At 22.8% G+C, this 23,621-nt stretch overlaps 1 long non-coding RNA gene across 1 annotated transcript; it reads right to left on the minus strand.

Moving 5' to 3' along the window:
- Nucleotides 1–14,648: 14,648 nt before the first annotated feature.
- LOC107965007 lies at nucleotides 14,649–16,610 on the minus strand. Its single transcript, XR_001704304.2, has 2 exons — nucleotides 15,723–16,610; nucleotides 14,649–15,404 (listed from the first exon to the last, which is right to left on the minus strand). It is a non-coding gene; the product is annotated as an uncharacterized LOC107965007 (long non-coding RNA).
- Nucleotides 16,611–23,621: the final 7,011 nt, after the last annotated feature.

The following is a 23,621-nucleotide window of genomic DNA, read 5'->3' on the forward strand; positions in this document are numbered from 1 at the left end:
TTTCAAATAAAAAAAAATTTTTTTTTTTTCGATTTATAAAAATATATAATTATAATATATTTTGACATATATCTTATTATTATATTCCTATATTTTAAATTTAATTTTTAATTTTTATTATATTATAGTTTATTATTAATATATACATTGAATAAATTAAATAAAATAGTATACAAGAATTTTTATTTTTCGAATATATCCATCATTCCTATTTTATAATGATTTTGATCATGACAGATGTATCTGACGTAAAACATCTACGGGATTAAATGAGATATTAAAAACTTATATATGGCAAATATAGAATATTGAATATAAAATTCAAAATTCAATTTTTTTAATATTTCGTAACATTCAATTACTATACTATTTATAATTTTTAATATAAATATAATTTTTTGTGCATTCAATCTTCTTTTTAAACAATTATAAATCATCATTATGGAATAAAATAATAAATATATGTATATATTTGTATATTCCATATATTATATGTACATAATAATATATGTATATATATCTATATATAAAATATTAATATCGAATCAAATTTTAATATCGAGTCGAATTTCTTTTCTTTTTTTTATTGACATATAATTTTTCAATATAAATTTTTAAAATATTCTTTAAGATTTTTTTGAGATAATTGAACGTAATTATCTCATGAAAAATCTTTGATATTTTTTGTCTGACAGAATAAGTCATAAGTCATTTCCATTACCTTATTATATTCTCTTGTAGATATTAAGATAAATAGATATTGAAAATTTCCATTACACAATTTTTTTTATAAATAATTGCAAATTCTAAAAATCAATTTCTTAAAGTCTATAAATTGAGAAATATTTTAAAAATTGTGTCAAGGAAGTGAATTAAAAATTCAAGATTTGGATTTATCGTATAAATCATGTCCTTGACAAGTTTTCTTACATTAAAGTCATTTTTCTTCGAAACGAAGAAAAAAACAATGTTTCTTTTAACATAAAAATTTCTGTTATTTCTTGATTTTTTACATATCTTTATTATTATTATTATTATTTTTGATAATTACTATTAAATTACTACTAAATATTTTTTCATTGATTCAATAATTTATTTTATTTTCATAAAGAGTCAATAATTAAATAAATAAATAAATAAATAACAATATTTTAATTAAAATAAATTAATATCAAATTACAAAAAATCTATCCTAAGTGATAATAAGTAATATAAATCTTTTCTTTTTTTTAATACATATATTTATTACACTTTTATTATTTTATTATAAATTAAAAATCATATAAAACAATGTAATATAATATTAAAATGATCTAATACATTAAAAAAAATTTTCATGAGATATTTTAATTAAAAAAGGTTAAATATAAAATTTTTGAGTATCAAAATATAAGAAGAAAAACGAGATTAATTGAAATAATATTATTCTGTATCCTAATGTCTAATATATAATGTCTTTTTTTCTCTTTTATTTGAAAATATGCTATTATTTTAATTTGTTCCAATTTCAAAACATGCATTTTATTTTATCCATTGATAAATAAAATTCGAAATCTTTGGCAATTTGACATTACATGACATCAAAATCCATTATTGATCATAAACTTGAAAATAATGGAATTCTTTAAACAAGAATAGATTTTGTGAAAAAATGAATAATTTAATAGAAAGAAAAAGAAAGCTATGCTAATTAAAAAGTAAGACTTTTATAAAATGTAGTATTTCAATAAAAATATCATATGTAATCATAAATCATAAAATTAATCAAAAGAAATTTTAAGAAAATTAAAAGAAAATTGCTTTTATTACAAAATACTTTATTTAGAGCTATTTTATTTGACAAAATATATTTTTTTGCACATTTTATTCGCATTAAATTTTAAAAGTTTGAATAATATTAAATAATCTTGTAAATAATTAATTAAAAGATATAACTTAAATTTAATTTTTATATATTTTATCTATATATTTTATATATCTTATCTATTATCTATTATCTATTACCACTTTTATAATTTACATTTTTTTTAAATTTCTTATAAATATTCTTATAAATATCAACATACAGATGAAATAAATGATAATATGGAAATTATATCTTTTAATTTTATCATTTTTTATGAAACCCTATTTATGCATATATAATTACAAACATTGGTTAAAAATTTCACGACGATAAGTCGTATAGAAATTAAAATATATAAAAAAAACAATCATTTCATACATGTACAAGATATTCCAAAACTATTTTGGTAAATCTAAATGAAAATAATAAAAAAAATTCATAAATTCATTAACATTCACAAACATAAATTCTTTATTTGTCTCTTTTTTCAAGTTACATTTTATATTGGAACTGTTGCTACTTCTATCGAAAAATAGATAGTATATAGTTGAACTAATTCCATTATTTACAATTCAATATCTTATATAGAAGACATATTAACAAAAATAATTGGCGAGAAAATTAAATGATATTTCTTGAAAATATCTAAAGAAATGTAGAAAATAAAACTATGAATATAATGATGAAACATATTCAAATTGATTCAAATATAAGATCATTTTAAACATCTGTTATAAAAATAAGAAACTACATATTGACTCGAAAATAAAATCAAATAAGACATATATACGTTTATATATATTATACGAATTCTTTTTATCATTTTCACATGTACAGCTTTTTATAGTACAGTAATGTAACAGCTTTTTATAGTATAAACAAAAATTTTGCTAATTATAAATCAATCGAAACAATAAATAAAATTCAATATATAAAATGTATAAAATCAGAATTCCTCAACATTTTGTGATTCACTTTTAAACTGACCTCCTCGAACGTAATCTTGAGCAAATCACATTATGAGCGAAGTAATCCAAGAAGCTGTGAGTAGAAACAAGACGGATTCAAATGTACCTGTTACATCGGAAGCTGGTCGAAGGCGCCGTTCGAGACACGCCAGTGTGGGAAGCTGCGTCGGCGTAAGCTGCCTCGCGCTTCGTCACGCTGCGTTACTCTGCACCGTTCTGCCTCGCATTACGTCCACAATTGATCCTAACGCGCTAGACGCCGAGCCAATTAAGAGACCTCTTGTCCGATTACGTCATCCACCACCGATACCCCACCGTCCTCGAGCTTTCTACTGCGGTCCAAACGGTATATTTCCTTCCCGGCTCGCGTCACCTATGATCATTGAACGTTCGTGGAAAAATCGGTAGCACGCGTTGTTCTAATCTTCTTCGACTATGAAGAATGGAGAAAATAATAGATATATTGAAGAAATAACAGAAAATTAAAGTATTTCCATGGGTAAATACTACTTAAAAATATTATTTCGTTTAAATTATGGATAAATCGGTAGTCTAACCTTCTTCGACTATCAAGGCTGGAAAAATAATAGATATGTCGAAAAAATAATAGAAAATTAAATTATTTCTGTATATACTATTTAAAGGTAAATTAAAAATAAAAAGGGTAAATACTATTTAAAGATATTATTTCGTTTAAATTATGAGTAAATCATAGATAATCTAACTTTTTTTGATCAAATCTGAAGAAAATATTAGATATATTAAATATTTCTATTAAAGAAAATATTTTTATGAACAAGTATTTAAAGCTATGATTTTGTTTAATTATGGATAAATCAGTAAATTAGTAGTTTGTTCTTTTATCAAGGTTGGGAAAATATTAAATATGTTGAAACAATAGAAAATTAAGATTTCCATGAATAAATATTATTTAAAGATATTATTTCATTTAATGTTTAAATTATAGATAAATGTTATTTACTCAATATTCGAATTCGATGTGAATATTTATTTTTCGATTGATGGAAACGCAATAAGTATCAAAATAGATTTTTAAAATAGATTCTTTGTGTTTAGATATGATAAAGATGTAATAATATAATTAATATAAATTTGCTATATATGATTTATTTTTTTTAGTTCTGTCAATTCCAATTTGTCAAAAAATTTTACAAAAAATTTCTAATCGATCGAAAAAATCGAAATTAAAGATTAATAGCATTTATACATTAATTAAATAATTTCTAGTATATATTCTATTCATCATTTATTTTCTTATATAAGTGATCACATGAGAATGAAATAGAATAGAATATTTTCATATATCTTTTGTATATCAAATAACATGTAAATTGGATTCAAGCTGAAAAATAAAAATTATATAATTATTTTATATTATTTATATTATTTATATAATTATATATATAATAGCAAAAAATTTTGTTTTTAAATTTTGCTTTAATGAATTCTTAGAAACAAAAATTACTTTTTTATAAGATTATATTAATTAAAATTATATTAATTATTAATTATTAATATATATTAAAATTATATTAATTTTTAAAGTTTTAATCTATTGATTTTCTTAAACATATTTTTAAAACATATATTTCGATTTGTTCATTCTTATTTTCATTTATTATCATTTCATTCATTATCATTATGATATTTTTCTCTTAATCTTATGTTATAAATTTATATTTTTAACTCAATATTTAAAGTGATACTCATAATATAAATAGATAAAATTAATATCTCAATAATTTTGATCTAATCTAGAACAAAATTTCTTCATTCAAAATTTTTTTAAATAATGAGAAACATTAATTATTGAAAGAAAGATTTATAAAATCAATGAAAATAATAATTTTTAAATTATTTACGATATTTTAATAAATTTGTAAATTAAATTTAGATTTTGACAATTTAAATTACAAAAAAGACAACTTTTTCTTATGTTCATATATCACCTTAGTGTACTTACATACACTTTGATAAACGTGTGACCTAATTTGCACGACAGCTTAATGATACATACCTAATGAATTGTCGGATTTTATATAAAATGCATCAGTTAATTTTTCAAGCGTATAGTTTTCCAGGAAGAAACAACTATCCTCCCTCGAAACTACGCATGAGGAAAAATAAAGAAAGGGAGACATTCCATCGGTGTTCTTTCCAGGTAGCCGTGACCTCCTCCTTCTCCTTTCTCATCGTCAGTACCAGGCCCGTTATTTTCGCCGTTGACTTCGTCGAGTCGACGAAGCAAGACTTTGATTCAAGTCTTCTTGACACATCCTACTTCTGTCCGCCTTAGCCAGAAACACGATAAACACAAAATTTAGCGATATTGATGAACCAAAAGAAATATACATTTTCATTAACAAATCGAGTGAATTAAATGAATATTAAATGAAAGATTCTATCGATTTTAATTTAATTATAAAATTATAACAAGTTGTAATTTATTTATATTTTTATTTATTTTTCATTTATCTTATGTTTATATATTGTTATCACATGTAAATTTAATTCTATAAATTTTATATCATTTTTTTACAATTACATTATCTGTTTTATCTGTTTATTTATATTAAATATTTATTATTTAAATATTTATACTATAATAAATATTTATACTATTTTTGTTCTTTAAAGTAAGGAAATATTTGGCTATTTAAAAATTTCTGTAATAATCTAAATGAATGAAAATATGTTAAAGCATTCTTAAAGTCTTTTAATGATTAAAAGACTCTAAGAATGATATATTTAATATAAATTCTCTAATTACCTATTGAATAATTAGAATAAAATCTAATATTAAGAGAGAAAAAGTATTTCAATTGTTATTCTGAAGTTATTCTGAAGTGAAATAGTTATCATTTTTTATATATTATTCAAATATGACATCTGTAAATTATATGAAATTATATTTATACTTAAATTTATCATTAATATTATTTAAAAAATATTTATAAATAATAAATAAAATAAATATTCAATATAAAATTTCTGCATTTAATATAAAATTTGTAACGTTTATATTATGAAGCATTCAAATACAAAATATAATACACAAAAAAATTGTTACATAAATTAGATAAATCAGATATCTATAAAAATCATTCGTCTAATAAATAATGCACTAAATGTGATGAAACATATTATGCTTTCTTTTTTAATTATAATACATATATTACTGAAAACAAAAAATAAATCTTTTTATATTGTAATTTATTAATTAATAATGTTAATGAATTTTTTAATAGCTTTATAATATTTGTAATTTATAAAGTTTCGTCCATTTTATTATTAAATTTATTATTTTTGTGCATTTGATTTTATTATTATTAATATTAATTTGTAATCTCTGACATTTAAAATTTTACTAATGATTTTAGTTTAATAATACATATTTTTATAATATATATATATATATATATATATATTTTTTAATAATACATATTTTTATAATATATATATATATATATATATATATATATATATATATATATATATATATAAATAACGTTGTCTTTAAAGTATCTGATTAGTATTATTTTTTAATAGAATCTTTCATTTTCCCAAAAAATATAGATCATTTATGTAAGTCATTTTATAAATTATTAGTGTACTAGTAAATTACTAGTATTTTTTTACAGATAGTATAAATATTAAATATTTTTACCTTGATCTAATCTTGTTATAATTCCATATTGTTGTAACACTTCTTATTTGAATATGCATATCTATAAATATGCATAAATCTTTAACATCAAAATATGATACATCAATAATGACTACAAAGAATATTTGTCGATTGGTATGCACTTTGTTTTCAAATAAAACAATTTTTTATCAAATTCATTTTTGCAATGTTCAATTTTTATAGTCAAACATATTATTAAATAAAATGAAATTTCTGTCAAATACTTGATATATCATTTCTTCATCAAAACTAAAATATATGAATTTTTATATATTATATTTAGATGAAATCTGGTAGTTTATAAAAAATGTATTAGCAATTTAAAAAAGATAAATAGAATATATTTTTAACATAATATTTAATATCAATTTTAAAATTGATATGATATTATAATAATATTATAAGATTAGAAAAATATTATGCATTAGATTTTTCCATCTGGAATTTTAGATTTACCATTCTTAAGTCAGATTAATTAGTATGTAAATACAATAATAAATACAATGGTATACAATTATCAATGGCAATAAACGATTACCGCTATTGAATACGAATATCGAAATTATTTAAATGCATATATACATAGGTACATTATGTATCAAAAGTTAAAAAAAAATCACTAAATATAATTTCCATAAAATCCAAATACTTAAAAAAATACTTAAAAATTCATAACATTAGAAAATTCTTTCAAATTGATTAATTTGAAATTGTTATTTATTAATCTTTATAACATTAATTTCAAATTATATAAAAAAAAATAAGAAAAGGATAATAACAATTCAATGAAAAAAGTAATATTTCAAATTTTTGGCGGTTAATGTATATTAGAATTTGTTCCTTGAAAAGAAGGAAGAAGGAAAGGGGAAAAAGAAGAAAGAGAAGTGGAGAGCCGTAGACGAGAAGAAAGAAGGCGAGTCAAGGGAATTCCAACGAGTTCCTTCCTGGTAGCAGCGAGCTTCCCCTCAGTCTCGGTTTCTTCCTGTAAGAAGGCCTTCAGAAGGGGAAGGGGAGCTGGCCTCGTGGGCGACTCTCGCGTTCCTAAACTGCATTCCAACCTGCGTTGCCACGTCTCATCGTAAGCACGCGGATACACGCATAAACGAACGAACACGCATGGCCGAAGGTGCGTGCAGACACGTGCACTGTCTTGTACGACCAACATCTTTCGGGTGGGGACGCATCCAACTCCTCGTAAATATTCTGATAAATACCTCCCTTCTCACCAATCCTTCAACTGATCCGTCTTTCCTTATTATGGTAGTTTCTTTCCTTCCGTTATATACAGATTCGTGGCGGTCAGAATAGAAAATCGTAAATTGGAAATTGTTTGCACTGTTCATTGAAATCATTTGATTGGGATTTTTGCCAAAGACATAGAATTTATGTTAAAAACGATTAACAAATTTGCTATGAGACTATTTAAAAAGAAAACATTTTGATCACATTAATTTTTATGTAATATGAAAAATATTAAAAGAAATATAAAAATATAATGAATAAATGTCTTCGTTGAGTATGATAAAATTTTACAAAAAATGTTTATAAAAATTTTTTACAAAAATAACTAATTATTATGAAGGATATATGTAGAGTTATATAAATGCGACGTGCAATAAATATATTAATAAAGATTTAACAGATTTGTAAAATAGAAACTCTTATAAAAAATTGATAGAATTATTTTATTATTTATATATATGTAATATGATATGAATTTGTAGTTGATAAATCAAGAAGAAAGTTTAAAGTTAAAAGTTGAAAAAAAGGATGACTAAAATTATCAATAACTTAAGAAAATGAAGATACAATTTTAAACAGCTATCACAGATTTTTTCTTCTCTGAAAATTTTCAGCAATTTAACTTTATGTTCTTCTAATCGTTAGTCATCAGATGATATGTCATCACTGATATCACTCTCATCTTTTAATCCTACTAATATAAACGATGTTTCTTATTTAAGAAACATTTAATAATGATTTAAATGTTTTTGAATAATTTGAAAATATTTTTTAATTTTTTTTTATATTTTTATTATATTTAAAATTTATAAATACGTTTCTATATTCATTACATTCTGTATTATATTTTTTCCTAATAAATTGTTAAAAAAAATATTAATTAAAATAAAACAATTTTTATCCCATTTACATATTTTATCATTTATTATTTTTAATTTTTAAAAAGTTAAATTTTAGCATTCATAATTTTTTATATAATCAAATGAAATCCTTATCTAATTGATTGAATAAAGAATATATATTACTTATTTACATTATAATAAAATTCTGTTTGAATATATAATATTTTTAAAAAATTCAACATATTAATTTTATTTTTTATTTTAAAATCTATTCTGATAATTTTATTTAATTCTGATATTTGTATCTAAAAATATATCAAATAGTTTTTGTTCTAGTATTGTTCTATAAATATTATAACAGAATCGGATAAAATAAAGTTTGCACTAAAAATAGATAGTAGTACAATTGAATTGAAAAACTCACAAATTTTAAAATAATTAAGATTCATATATTTCAAAGTATTTTAATTTATATTAAGATTATAGTGATGCAAATTTTTTTATTTATAAATAATAAATAAAAAAATCATTTATTTCTTATACAATTTTCAATAATTATTATAAAGTAATTATACTTGCCATACTCAGCCAATGATTTACATCTCTGAATATATTAAAAAAACTGTAAATAAAATAAATAATGATCTAATTATCGCTGTTAGAATTAATCATACCTAATCATTTCTTTTTTTATCTCCAAAGAGGCGAGAAACTGATATAAAATGATAAAAACAGTTATTTACGTAATTTTTATGCAAAAAAAAAAAAAAACTTTCCCATAAATTCTGACGAACTTTTTCTCGTTTTTATTTTAAATAGTGAACGCATTCCCTGTATATAAGATGGTTTATCGGGATACTAACTTCCGGTCGACTCGAGGTTTTTCTTATATCCTTCTAGGATAGCCTCTCGTGATACTCACAGTGGCAGGTACCTATATTTGAGACCTCCGTGTGCGCTCGAGCATGTAATGACCACCGTCTCATCCCAAGACAGGAAGAGGAACAGGTTTTTCATTTTTCATTGGCTTATCGTCCCACCTTAACTTCAAGCTCGTCGATTCTCCGGATGTCAGAAGTCGGATCAAAAGAAAAAAAAAAAGAAAAATAGAAGGAAGGAGAAGCGAGCAGGATACAATTGGAAGGATAAGTAACTGAAAAATTACGGAGAGGAAAAACCAAAGGAATGTTTGTTTTCTTTTCATTAAATCTATTAGGTAATAAAGAAAGATTTTTTTTTTTTAATTGTTTTTAACGAGGGAAACGAATTATTAATATTGATTTTACAAAAATCGCAATTCAAAAATTATTCAAATTTAACAAGACATATTAATAAATTGAAATGAAAATATCTTAATGAAATGAGAATTGAACACGAGAAGTTTTCATTTATGTGTGTTGTTACAACTTTTTCAGAGATATTTTTTAAATATATTGTAATTGAATATAATAGATACACATAGAAGTGTATAATTATAAATTTACTTCACCACGTACTCAATTTTAATTTTCAACAATTATTTGCAATTGTTTTCTATGTAATTGTATATTGAATATATAATTATAAAATTTTCTTGATTATAAAAAATATAATAGTCAATAACAAAAACAATATTATTTTATACAAAGATAGATAATAAGCATCAAATTAATATAATTATCTCTCTTACAAAAAGGACTCAATCAAAGGAAAATACAAATATCAAAAATAAAAAGAGAAAACGAAACAAATTCGAAAAAGGGAACACGATTAAATATAAGAAAGATATGGTTATGGATCAGGTCTAAAATGTCCTGACACGCCTATAGAATCTCACGGTCGATCCTGTTTTAGGATAAGGCGGATTATCAACACAGCTTCGTCCCGATGCAGGTGTTTCTACTGAACTCACTACAGCACCCCTTACTTTGAATCTTATACTCAGATGTTCCTCGTTTCTTTTGCATTACTTTTCATATTCTTTCTTTTCTTTTTTTTAAATACATACAACAAAATTCTTTTCTTTTTCAAATACATACAACAAAATTTTTCGTGATATTATAATATTTTAATCAATACTTGTTATAATCAATGATGTTATAATATTTTATTAAATAATTTTGTTATATGAATAAAAGTGCAATCGCAAAATAGAAAAACATAAAATAATTGAAGAAAAGGTATTTAAAATAAAATCTTTCTTATTAAATTTATAAAAAATTTGATATTTATTTCTATCAAATCAATAAATTTTATTACCTGAATCATACAAAATGAACATTATATTAATAAAAAATAAATATTAGCCTATAAAGGCAACAATTCTTTTCATATAGAATCTGATATTTTATCCAATATAAAAAAATTGTTCATTAGATATCTTAATTTTATTATTATAATGTTATTTTAATCAAATGTTAAAAATGATGCAAACAAAACAAAACATGTTGTATTTTTTACTCGCTATAATATTCATAAATATTAATAAAAAATATGCAAGTCTCATACAACTATTTTTTGCAAATGTCTAATCTGATAAATGAAATCTAATCCATTTTAGATCAACTGTTAACAATAAAATACTCATAGATGCAATTATAATCTAACTTAACCTAATCTAACTACCTGTTGAATGAAGTAGTTACAATTGTTTGGCATCTTTTCGTTAAAAAACATCTTATAAAATACCTTATGAAATGAAAATATAAAAAAATATGATTAAGAAAAGAGTAAAAAGAATTGAGAAGGACGGAATTCTGAAAGAATGAAAAAATATAAAATTTTGACAGGCAAAGTCTGTAATAACAATGTCATTTGCTTCTCCTTCACTTGTGTTTCTCTTACTTTTTTTTCTGTTAAATATTCAGTTGTCTCCTCTTTTCATTAAATTGCAGCCGGTTTTCTCGTTATGACCATCAGGTTTTATCGTAATCATAACTGCGAAAAAAGACAGTAAATTATACAAATTCGCGTACGTGAAACGGAAAAATCAGTATAAATAAATATCAAAGATCAACAACAAGAAAAAAATTGCGAATGCATGTCGTGTTTTTATGTGTTGTAATACATATGTGTGTATGTAGGAATGCTTATGCGGACGCAGCCTTTCTTCGCGGTCGTCGTTCATCGTCATCGGTCATCGAACTCGCGACAAATTCAAAATAAACGGTCAAGACACACCAAGTACACGGTTGCCATCGATAATTTTCCTCTTCGCAAAATTTAATAAATCTATATCTTCTTACTACCCATCGCAGCCTGTTGATGAGGATATATCGAACGAATTGATATATAGTCAGCCATAAAAGTCTTTGTACATCATCTTAAAAGGAAATTTATCTAATCCAAAGATCCTGATTTTAATGAATGTTTATGTATATAAAGTATAATGATTTGAGTAAGGAAACCAATCTTCAATATCTTTTCAGATTTTGAATATAATTTCATCTGAAAATATTTTTCACAACACAATAAAAATTTTATTCTATGTTATACTATTATAAAATATGTTTAAAAAACAAAGAAAGTATTGAAACTTTGAATATTGATTTCATGTTCTTAAAGTGATATTTTTTTAAAAAAAAAGTTTAATAATGCTTTTTTAAACATAATTCTATAATAACACGAGATACAAATTAATTAAAATATTTTGAATTAAAAAATATTCAAAATTTATTAATTATCATCTTGAAAAAAATTCTCAGGTTAAATTATTCAAATATATATATATATATATTAATATATATATATATTATTCAAAAAAGATTTGAAAAGATATTGAAATTTTATAAACTGATTTCATATTTTTATAAAGATTTCCCATAGATAAAATAATTTCTTTATATAAGTTCTTTATATAGTTCATTATATTCTATATATGAAAAAATTTTCATTAAAATAAGCTTATAATCTTATATATATATATATATATATATATATCTTATAAATAAGTGAATTTTCTTATAAAATAATTTATGAAGATGTTTATGATTGATATCGCATCGCATTATATCGTATTTTATATATTTTATTAATAAATATAAAAAATTATAGCTTTTTTTAATTATCTTATCTTAATATTTTAAGAAATAAATTTGATTTTTAGTTTTAATTCGAAATCTATTTTTTCTTTTATATTTCATATAATAAATTACTTTATTAAATGTTATATTGTTTTGTCAAAATAGTTAGTTTCGAAATTATTGTTTTTGTTGAATTATTGAAATTATAACTTATATTATAAAACTTTACTTTATAAGAATATTATAATATTAATAAATATTGTTTTAAATAAAAAAATGATATTAATTTTTATTTTTTATTCTCATATAAAAAGATTGTAATTCTTATCAAAGTTTTCATCCATAATAATTAATTGAATAATTTATTACATATAAAAGTTTATTTTATTTGTTTTATTAAAATTATTATAAAGAATAGAATGTTAATTCCAAGCTGATCTAAAAATAGAAATAATTTTTATTAATATTTATTTATAATTTCATTAATAACTTATAGAAGTAATTATAAGAAGTAATTTTATTATAAATACAATAAGATACAATAATAGATCAATTACTGTATAACAAAAGAATATGCACTATATTTATTGCGCAATTGAAACAGATAATTTAAAAAATATAAGTATTTACTTAATCAATTTCTTTTAAAATCCATCAAAATTTCTATTATTTTTTTCTCTTCTATCTATTACTTCTATTAGTGAATGAAAATGAAAAAATATTATAAATGATGATATATGATAATCGACATATATAAAACTTTTTATGAAATGAATTAAATAACATTTCTACTAAGACTTAAATTACTTACGTACTGTCAAAAAAAGTTATTTATCTTAAAATATAAAATCTAATTAACAATAATTATTTGAATCTTACAAGATTCATAAACTTTGTCCAATTCTTAATATTATACGAGAATATAATCGACATAATTTTGAAAATCATATTACAGTTAATATTAATTCTTTTATGATTGCTAGATAGTAAAATTGTTCCGAAACGATCCCAATAGCATTGCTGGAAGAAAAGGGAATCGCGAAATCTGAGTATCCTTTCATTCATGATTGCAGCATAGAGATATGATTTACCAAGTTCTTTCAATCAAGGGGTGAGACACAAGTTTTATCTCTAACGCTTTTGCTCTTTACAAAATCAGGAAATCCGTCTTTTTGCAAAGGGATTGAGGTATGTTTCACATTTCTGTGAATGAAGATTCATTTACATATGGTTTCGTATGGAAATTAGGTTGTAGGGTATGCAAAACCTGTTCCAAACATATTCCAAATATTCTGCTAAAATCTATTCTTAATTTAAAACGATTTTTCTTGCTAATAATTTTACTTTTATGAATTTTTTATTTATTTTCAAAAAATTTCTTTTATCATTTTAAATTAAAATAATTAACAAATCTAATAAAAAAATTTAGTAGGATTTATAGTTCCAGCCAAAAGATTTTTTAAATAAGCCTATTATAACTTCTGATTATAAAAAATTAAAATCATTTACTATTTTTACGTTTTCAATATTTTTTGTTTTTGATAAAATTTAATAATAAGACAATATTTAATAATAATTTTTATTAAATATTATTTTGGTACAGTATACATACACATATATTAATAATTATTTATTTATTAATTAATATTTCCTTTCTTTGCCTTGATTATAGCGTGTTTTCTTTTCGGAATGTTTTATATGCACTATTTTATCATATATATTCTTTATTTTTAAATGATTTTACCAAATATGTAGAATTTTTTTTTTAATCAGTTAATGTAATAATTGATATACATATCATTTTAAGTAAAGATATTTTCAATTGAATTTATTATTTTGGCTAGTAAATATATTATGTATCATAATTTATGAATTATATATTAACAATTAATAAAATTTGCAATTAAATTTTGTTTGGCTATTAAAAATATAATAAATATGAAAAATTATAATTGCTTCCAGTTTTTTGACTAGTGATATAATACATTTTTTGTTTTTTTCTAATATATTGTTAAATAATAACATTAATATAAAAAAATATTTTTTTATGTGTCAAATGGTACACCGAGCATAAGCAATTTCGAAAGCTGCCAACGATTTTCCCACGATTCCTCCCACGACCTGCACGGATTCTTTTCGAGGTCCTTCTTTGCCTTTTCGCCCCTCACCTTGTTCTCATCGAGCTGTCTTTCTTGCGCATACGAATCGCATTGACCGAGTCTTCTTCTCGAAGAGCTCACTCGGTCATGTAACGGGATGCAAGGAAAACGCACTCGAATTCCCTTTGATTTCATCGCACAATGACGATTTTCGTCCCGACAATAAACCATACGAAGGTAAGATACGTGCTTTTCGAAGGTCCAGTCGAGGAGAAATTCAGGAAATCAGAACCGCAAAAGAGAGAAGCTACCTGCTCCTCCTGCAACCTCCTATAACCTCCTGCTTCTATGATAGAGAAACGATGAAGGGAAGGAAAAGAAAAAAACACCAGGACCAGGAAGAAAAGTCGTGAACACGAAATACAAAAGAAGGCACGAGAACGAAACGTGCCAGGATTGAGCACCTACCAATATACCAGTTACGCGCGCGCGACCATCATCCCTCTGCTTGCTCGTGGACGAAAAGTTTCTCACGAAAAGGAAGAACCATGAAGCGGTCAACTTTGTCGACAAGAAAAACGATCCTTCCACTTTCGAGCCAGAGTTCTTTTTTTCCCTCTTCTCCTATTTCTTGATCGAGTTGAAAAGAAGATGCACTCTGTTACCGGGAAACAGAACACGGATGCAGACCGCAGGTCTAAAAAAGAAGTATATGTATGCGTACATATGTGCATGCGTACGTGTGTGTACGTGTCTGTGTACGTGCGTATGTACGTACGTGCGTGCGTGCGTGCGTGCGTGCGTGTATGTGCGTGTGTGTGTGTGTACGCGCGTATATATGTGTGTACGTGTGTAAAATTGAAATAGTAGGTAAAAAGATGAGATTACTGAAGACTGCAAAACCGGTGTCGTCCTATTAGTATTTACGAAGAAAATGTCAGACCGATAAGCAATTCGCAGGGTTCGCGCTTCTACCGCACCTTCGACTCCAGCTTGGGTCGCTTACGTTACTTACGTTGCTTACATAATAAGCGATGAACTCTCGAAGAACACTTCTCTTCACCCTTCTCATCCTGTCCTGGTCCATCCCTTCTTCTCTTGATACTCGTCTTGTTTCCTCGCAACGGTAGCGACGGCAACAGGCGACAGAGGTGGCACATGAGCACATCACGATGGAAACGCGATTGGGACTTTACCATCGAGAGTATAAAGGGAAAACGATCTCGAACGGGAGGGAGTAGAGAACGGAGGTCGACGTTACGCCAGAGAATTTCTTCTGGCGATCCTCTTCTCGATGCCGTCTTCCTCTCATCCACTTGTACGATATCTTTTGCGCAACTTGATTGGCTTAGCTTACGCGACGCACATAACCTATTCCGCAATCATTCCGATCCGACTGAATTGTTTGTCTATGAATAAATAGTAAAATCTCAAGATTGATATAATCTGAAAAAATTCGCTCACATATTCTCTAATTTAAAATAAATTATATTCTCTTTGATAACAGAAAAACCATATATATTTTTAAATAAAAAAAATGTATGATTTAATATTTTATCCTTTCTCTTTTTCCTTCGAGTCCTAGAAGTTGGTGAAAGACACGAGTGAACCTTTAAGCGGCCGATCCTCCTCGTAGATTATTTCATAAGCATTCCCAATACGGAAAAGTTCATCCGCTGTTACTGAGTATGAGTTCGAGCTGTTGCGCAAGCTATTCGAAGCCGGGAATTGCTCATTCGTACGCTCTCTTGCTTTTTTATTTACTCATATGCATCCGTGTTCAGATTTTTTAATACAAATGCATATAGATTGAATATACATATAGAAATATTTTTGAAAAATTATCAAAATATATTTTTTAAAAAGATTCCACAATAAAATTGACGAAAAGCATTGTAAGCATTAGATCCGTGCTGCCCTCTCTCGTGATTTTACTTATTTAACAGTAACACAGAAATAAGAAAAGTTATACCCGTGTTTGTACCACATTGCGCAATTGGTAAATTTTTTTAACACAAATAATTTTTTAACACAAATAAACTATTTTATAAACTATATAATAATATATTATATAAATTAATGTTTTTTATCTGTTTATTTTTATTTTAAATGTACTTTAAAAAATATGATATATAATTTAAATTATATATCATATATTTGTTTATTATTTATTAAATTTTACAAATAAATAAAAATGAATTAAAAAACAAAATCTGTTTTATTTTATTTTATCTAAATAAAAATTTTCTTTAATTTAAAATAAAATTAAATAATATTAATATGCATATATAGTAACATTGTTACTAAAAATTAAAATTAAAAATACAAACAATCAAATTGAATTAATTTTAGATTTTTTATTTTTACGATTATTTAAACTTTGCATAAATAAAATATACATATAATTATGTTTATAATAATACACTAGTTTAATTAATCTAATTATCAATATAAAATATTTAGTATATATTTAGTAGTTTTAATATTAATATCATATTAACAATAATAATACTAATTCAATATTAATATTATTACAAACAGATTCCAATATTGAGTTATCACGTATTAATATAAATTAAAACTGCAAATTAACTTAAAGGACCACATATAAATATGTTAAATTTGCAAACATATATAAAAACTCATATCAATAAATAATTAAAATAAATGATAAATTTAATTTTTTATTAAAGTTACAATTTTAAAATAATTTTAAAATTAAAAAACTTTAATTCGTTAGATATTCTTCCGATAGGAAAGAGAAAAAAAAACATAACATGAGTTATCTTTCGTAGTTATACGCCTCTTATATAAGTTGAAACGAATTAACATTCGGTGGGTGACCGAATCCAACATAAAATTTAAAAAACCGACGGGAATATCGGGTCGTAACTCGTTGGTAATCTTTGGCAGAGTCTCCTTACGACCGATTGCTAATCGCGCGCCTCCTGAGAAATTCAAGCGGATCTACCTCGATCACGTAGAGGCGATTTCAAAAACGGGACACGTTGTCGCGAGCATACTCACGCCCATGCGCGCACCTACGTGATCGGGTTTTGTTTTCCACGGCCTCGTGTACGCGGAAGAATTATTCCCAAAGGGCTTACCGCTTTGCGTTGTCCCGGAAAAGGTGTGCGTACACACGGCCGTTAACATTCCTCTATGGTTAAGACATTCGATTTTCGAAATTCGATTCGTTTATACGATTTCGATATTATAGTTTGGTTTTTAACAAAATTTGGAAGAACCGGTTCCACGTTCACCAGTCATAGTTACGTCAGATATTACTCAATGCGAAAGAACTCGATTGCACCAGCTGCAGAAGCGAGGGAGTTGTGCCATCCCCATTTATCTTTTCTTTTTTTTTTACTCTTAACGTTCTGCCTCTTCGGCACATAGAACTCAGAACATTCGAATATCGATCGAAGAAAACTATCGATTCCAAAAATAAAAATCGTTTAATCTTATCAAACTGAGTATTCGATTACAAGAGGCACGCTTTCGCACGTGATATAATATTATTTAACCCAGAATAATACCGTATAAGATGATTACGTAACGATAGAATTGGCGTGTTGGTAATTCGCGACATAGCTGCAAGCCTGCTTCTTTTATTATATAAACCCACGGGTTTTGCGCGCGCAGCCTGCTATTGTCGCAGTCACGGTAGCGCCCCCAGGACAGAAAGTTTCCTTCATGGAAACGGCTAAGTTTTCGAATGATTTCCGCCGAATTGAGCACTGTTGCGCGACCAAAGAACTCGTCGAAACAAGACAATGCTATGCAGAATACGATGTTCAGTCTTCTATGTGGCATTGGTATTCCAGAAAGCGCACACACCTCTTGTCGTGGAGCAACAAGGAAAGTCAGAGAGAACATCGTCTTCGTGCTGTTGCATCGCTAACACGACTCTCTTTCTGCTCGTGATTCTTCGTTCGTGAATCCTCGTGATTTCTCGTAACTCGTGATTCGCGATCCCGCGATTCGGCCCTAAAGGTCGGTGTGAAACGCGAGATACGCTCGCTTATGTAATCTCACTTCTCTTTTCCTTCATTTTTCTTCTCTTTGCAACTGTGCACAACAATCACTTATATGCCGATCACCTTTCTATAGAAAATTATTCTACATCAATTACTTTTTAATGTATAATATTAATTGATGTGAAATTATCGAGAACGGCCATGAATTATCGTGTTATATTAGAATCTTTATCGATGAATGATTTTCTATTGGATCTTTATGTCGTGAAATAAAAACATTGACAATTAAAAAAAACATTGGTATAAATATAAGAATAAAAAGGATCAATATTGTATAAAGGATAAACAATGCATTTAATTGACGATCTAAAATTTTTTAAATAATTTAAAAATATATTATTTTATTATATTAATTTTTTTTATATGAAGATTCTATTTTAGATTTATTTAGAATGAATTTTCGATTAAAAATTATTTAAATTTACTTATATTTAATTTTATTAATTTTAGTTATTTACTCCTAATTTTTTATAATATAGTCATTTATACATATCTTTTATACTTATAATTTTTGATATTGCAATAGAATAAAATTTCTATTTTATTTAATTATTTAATTTTAATTTTTACGTTTTATAAAGATAAATATAAATTTAGTTTTTTAATGTTTATTAAAAAAATAATAAATTCGTGTTTCTTTTTTTAAAAATTATTAATTTTTAAAAATTAATTCATTATTCAATAATTAAATTTATAAATAAATCCTAAAATATATAATTTTTTTAAATATATGTAATAAAATAATTTGAAATTTATTCTAGAAATTTAATTATAGATTTAATAATGAAATTTTTAATAAAATTTTCAAAATTTTTAAATTTTTCAAATTTCTATAATTTCATTATAATATTAAAAAATATAAATATAATTTATTAAATTGAATATCCTTTATTTTTAAGCAAGATTATTTAAATTATTTAATTATTTAAATGACAATTAATATCTTTAATTAATAGTTATTCATAATTTCTTGATATATTGTTGATTATTATATATATTATATATATTAATTTCTCTATATAATAATTATAATAATTTAGTTAATTACATATGAAGAATATTATTAGATTAGAAGAATTGTATATTATTAAGAAAATAATTTTTTAATATTTATAAAATATTATACTTATGCGTCATTAATAATAATGTATGTTTATTGCGCAATTAATTTAAATTTTTCAAAATTGATTATTCTCTTAGTGAAACTTCTTGTTTAAAAATTCTAGATATAAATGCTTAAAGCAGTTTTTATCACATTTTGCCAAAATTTCAAATTATATAATAGAACCATTTTCAATAATTTAAATATGGATTTGTTTAGTTTAATTTATATTCTAATTTTATAATTATATTAAAGCTATTTATACAAAACTCTACTTATGTTATATTCAACTCTGTTTTTAAATAACTCTGTGTTTTGTATAATATAAAACAAGATGAATTCCTAATATTACGTGTATAATAAATGTTAATTTAATTATTAAATTTTAACAAAATTCTACCAAATTATTCATTTTATAACATTCCTTATATAATACGAAATTATAAGATTAAAATTATAAAAGAATAATTCTTTATTTTTAAAAGTAGATCAAGTCAAATTTAGTTTTATTGGAATTTAATATGTACTAATTTATTGCCATTTTCTTATTTTATTATAAATATATATAGATATATATATAAATATATATATAAATATATAATATATAAATAAAAATATATAAAAAGAATATATAAAGATACATTCACGTTATATTTAAAATAAAGAAATTCATTAGTATGAACAATTTCAAGACCACACATCTATGTCATATATGATCGCTGTAGTTTTTCTGCATTAGTAACAAATAAGGAAAGAAGATTAATCTGGATCCAGATATGTAATTTAAAGAATTCATTTTGTTATTTTATATTAAACATTTATTACCAAAAATAATTTTTATATTTAGTCTATATAAAAAAAGTTATAAATTATTATAAAAATACAATATAATAAATTTTTTAACTTAATAATATACTTGTATTTAAATATTAAAAAAATTAATTAATAATATTGAGAGAAAAATAAATTCAGATTTTAATAAGAAAAAATTATAAAATATTTTTAATTAAATATTTCATTTATTATTTATCGATATTTTATTGAATTTATAAATAGACAAATTAATTTAATTTTGATTCTTTTTAGATATACGATCATATTTTTATATTTTTTTTGATTTGGAAAAAATATTTTTTAAATTTCGATTAACAATAAGTATAGTTATTGCTTGATTTTCGATTTACAGCATCTACAATGCTGATGCAATATTCGCAAACGAGTTCACGAGAATCTCTCTTAACCGTTCCTGCAATTATGTTGACGCAACATCAAGAGACAGTTGGATTCACTTTCTCTCATTTTTCTAGTCTTCTTCACATCCTTAGACAATTCATGGCATATCCATCATGGAATACATATCGATATATATATATATATATATATATATATATATATATATATATATATATATATATATATATTAATTAATTAAAATCATAATGAATTCTTTTAATGTTTTTTTTTAAATCATTGAAAAAAAATGTTTTTTTTTTAAAATCGTATAAATTATTTATAATTATAATAGAGAAAATATAAAAATTTTTGTTTATAACATAGATTATAAATTGAGCAAATTTAAAATAATAATGCCTACACAATACAATAAAAATATATTTATAAATATATAATAATTTTCTTAAAAAAAAACATTTAAAAGCTTAATCTAATATTAACCTAACAAATTTATATACAAGATCCATATATTATTTGAATAACAAAATATGGGATAAAGGAGTAAAAAATATAAAAGAATAAGAAATAAATAATATAAAATAATATATCCAATTTTATCAAATATATACAACAATACTTTATATTTTTAATTTAAATTTTTTCAATGATTTCAACGATTTTCATATTTCACTTCACTTTTCATTAGAATAACTAGCAGCTACAATCTTACAATGTTTTATTCAATCATTTGTTTTCTTCATTGTATTATAATTTTTTCTAAACATGACACACCTATTCTCATTCTAATCGCTGCTTTTGCTCACACATTATTCACACATTTCTCATTCAGAAACAGTGATCCGATTATTCTATTTTTAAAAATTAAACAAACGAAACAAGTTGCATCAAACAATATTTAATAAATTTTGAATTTGAAATTATTAGAAAAATTTTAAGTTGATATAGATGTAAAAAAAATAATAAAATATCCATCTATTTTTATATTTCATGAAAATGAAATTATAAATATAATTGAAAATCAAATTGAAAGAATGAAAGATCTTATATAAATATTATTTATTAAATAAATTTCTACTTGCAAATGCAATATATAAAATTAAAATATATTAATAATTGTATCATCAAGATATTATAAACATTATATAGTCTTACCTGATATTGAATCAATCTCTCCCGAATTCATTCTGGAATCTTGAAATATTATTAAGAAAGTTGATATAATTTTTATAATTTAAAACATATAAAGATTCATATGGAAATCAATATAAGTTAAATTTTTTTTTTAAATAACACATAATTTTACAGTTTTTTTATTTTTAAAACTTCCAATCAGATTAATCAATTAAATCAATTTAATTTATATTTATAAAACAGATTCTTTTCTTTATGTTTATTAATATTTATATTTTTTTCATTTTTTAATATTTATATAATCAATTAAATTAATTGATTTCTATATTATAATAAAAGTTCACTGGTTTTTTACTATCTATATAGTTTTTCTTTAAATAAAAAGAATTTCAATCAAATAAATTTTTTATTTTCGTAAATTTATATAAAATTTATATGAAATTTATATAATTTGTATGAAAATTAAAATATTAATATAAAAAATATTAAAATATTAAAATATTATATGTATTTATTTATTTATTATTATTTAATATTATATATAGCAATAACTTTTAAAAATTTTTTTAACATAATATTTATTTAAAAAAATTAATTTATAGACTAAATATGATCATTTTATATTATAAAAATTATACGAATCTACATTATTCAATATTGTATCAGAAATTTTGCAATTTTTATTATATTGTAGAATTTTTGTTTATCATTATTAAATTTTTTTAAATTCAAATTTAAAAAATTTTGAATGATTATATTTGTTATAAATTAATTATACGACAATTATTATGTAAAAATATTATGAATCATAATTATAATCCATTTCTAATAAAAAATAAAATAATAAAATAAAATAAAAATAAAACTGATATCAAAACAGAAATATATAATATATTTATATTATTTATGAAAAATAAATAAGACATATGTATTAGATTTTTCATAAAATTCTATAGATTACCTTACAATATTTATTAAAATAATATTATTATAATTCATTTTTTTAATTGAAATATTGATTATTAACTCAAATAATTTATTTTCATTATTTTAGGAAAAATTAAATTTCATTTTAAATAAATGTTGATTTGATTTCATGATAATTTTTTAAAATTTTGAAGATTTTTAAATTTTTTTACATTGAACAAAATAATGTAAATAACTAAATTACTGTATCTTTTTTCCAATTATCAATTAACCAATTAGTTTTTAAAAATTAGAAAAGAAACATGAATATAATTAAAACATTATATTTTTAAAATAAAACTTAAATATTAAAGTAAAAAAATATTATTAGATTCATAGTATCCCATAAATGCCATAAAAATATTATTTTATATTTTGATTAATATATTCTACATTTTTTATCAATTTATCTAAAAAAAGAATAATAAATGTAAAAATAATTGATAATTAATTTTTAATTAAAGGAAAAAATTAAGAAATA

This window comes from Apis mellifera, linkage group LG9 (assembly GCF_003254395.2).
Source record: "Apis mellifera strain DH4 linkage group LG9, Amel_HAv3.1, whole genome shotgun sequence".
NCBI classification, from domain to species: Eukaryota; Metazoa; Arthropoda; class Insecta; order Hymenoptera; family Apidae; genus Apis; species Apis mellifera.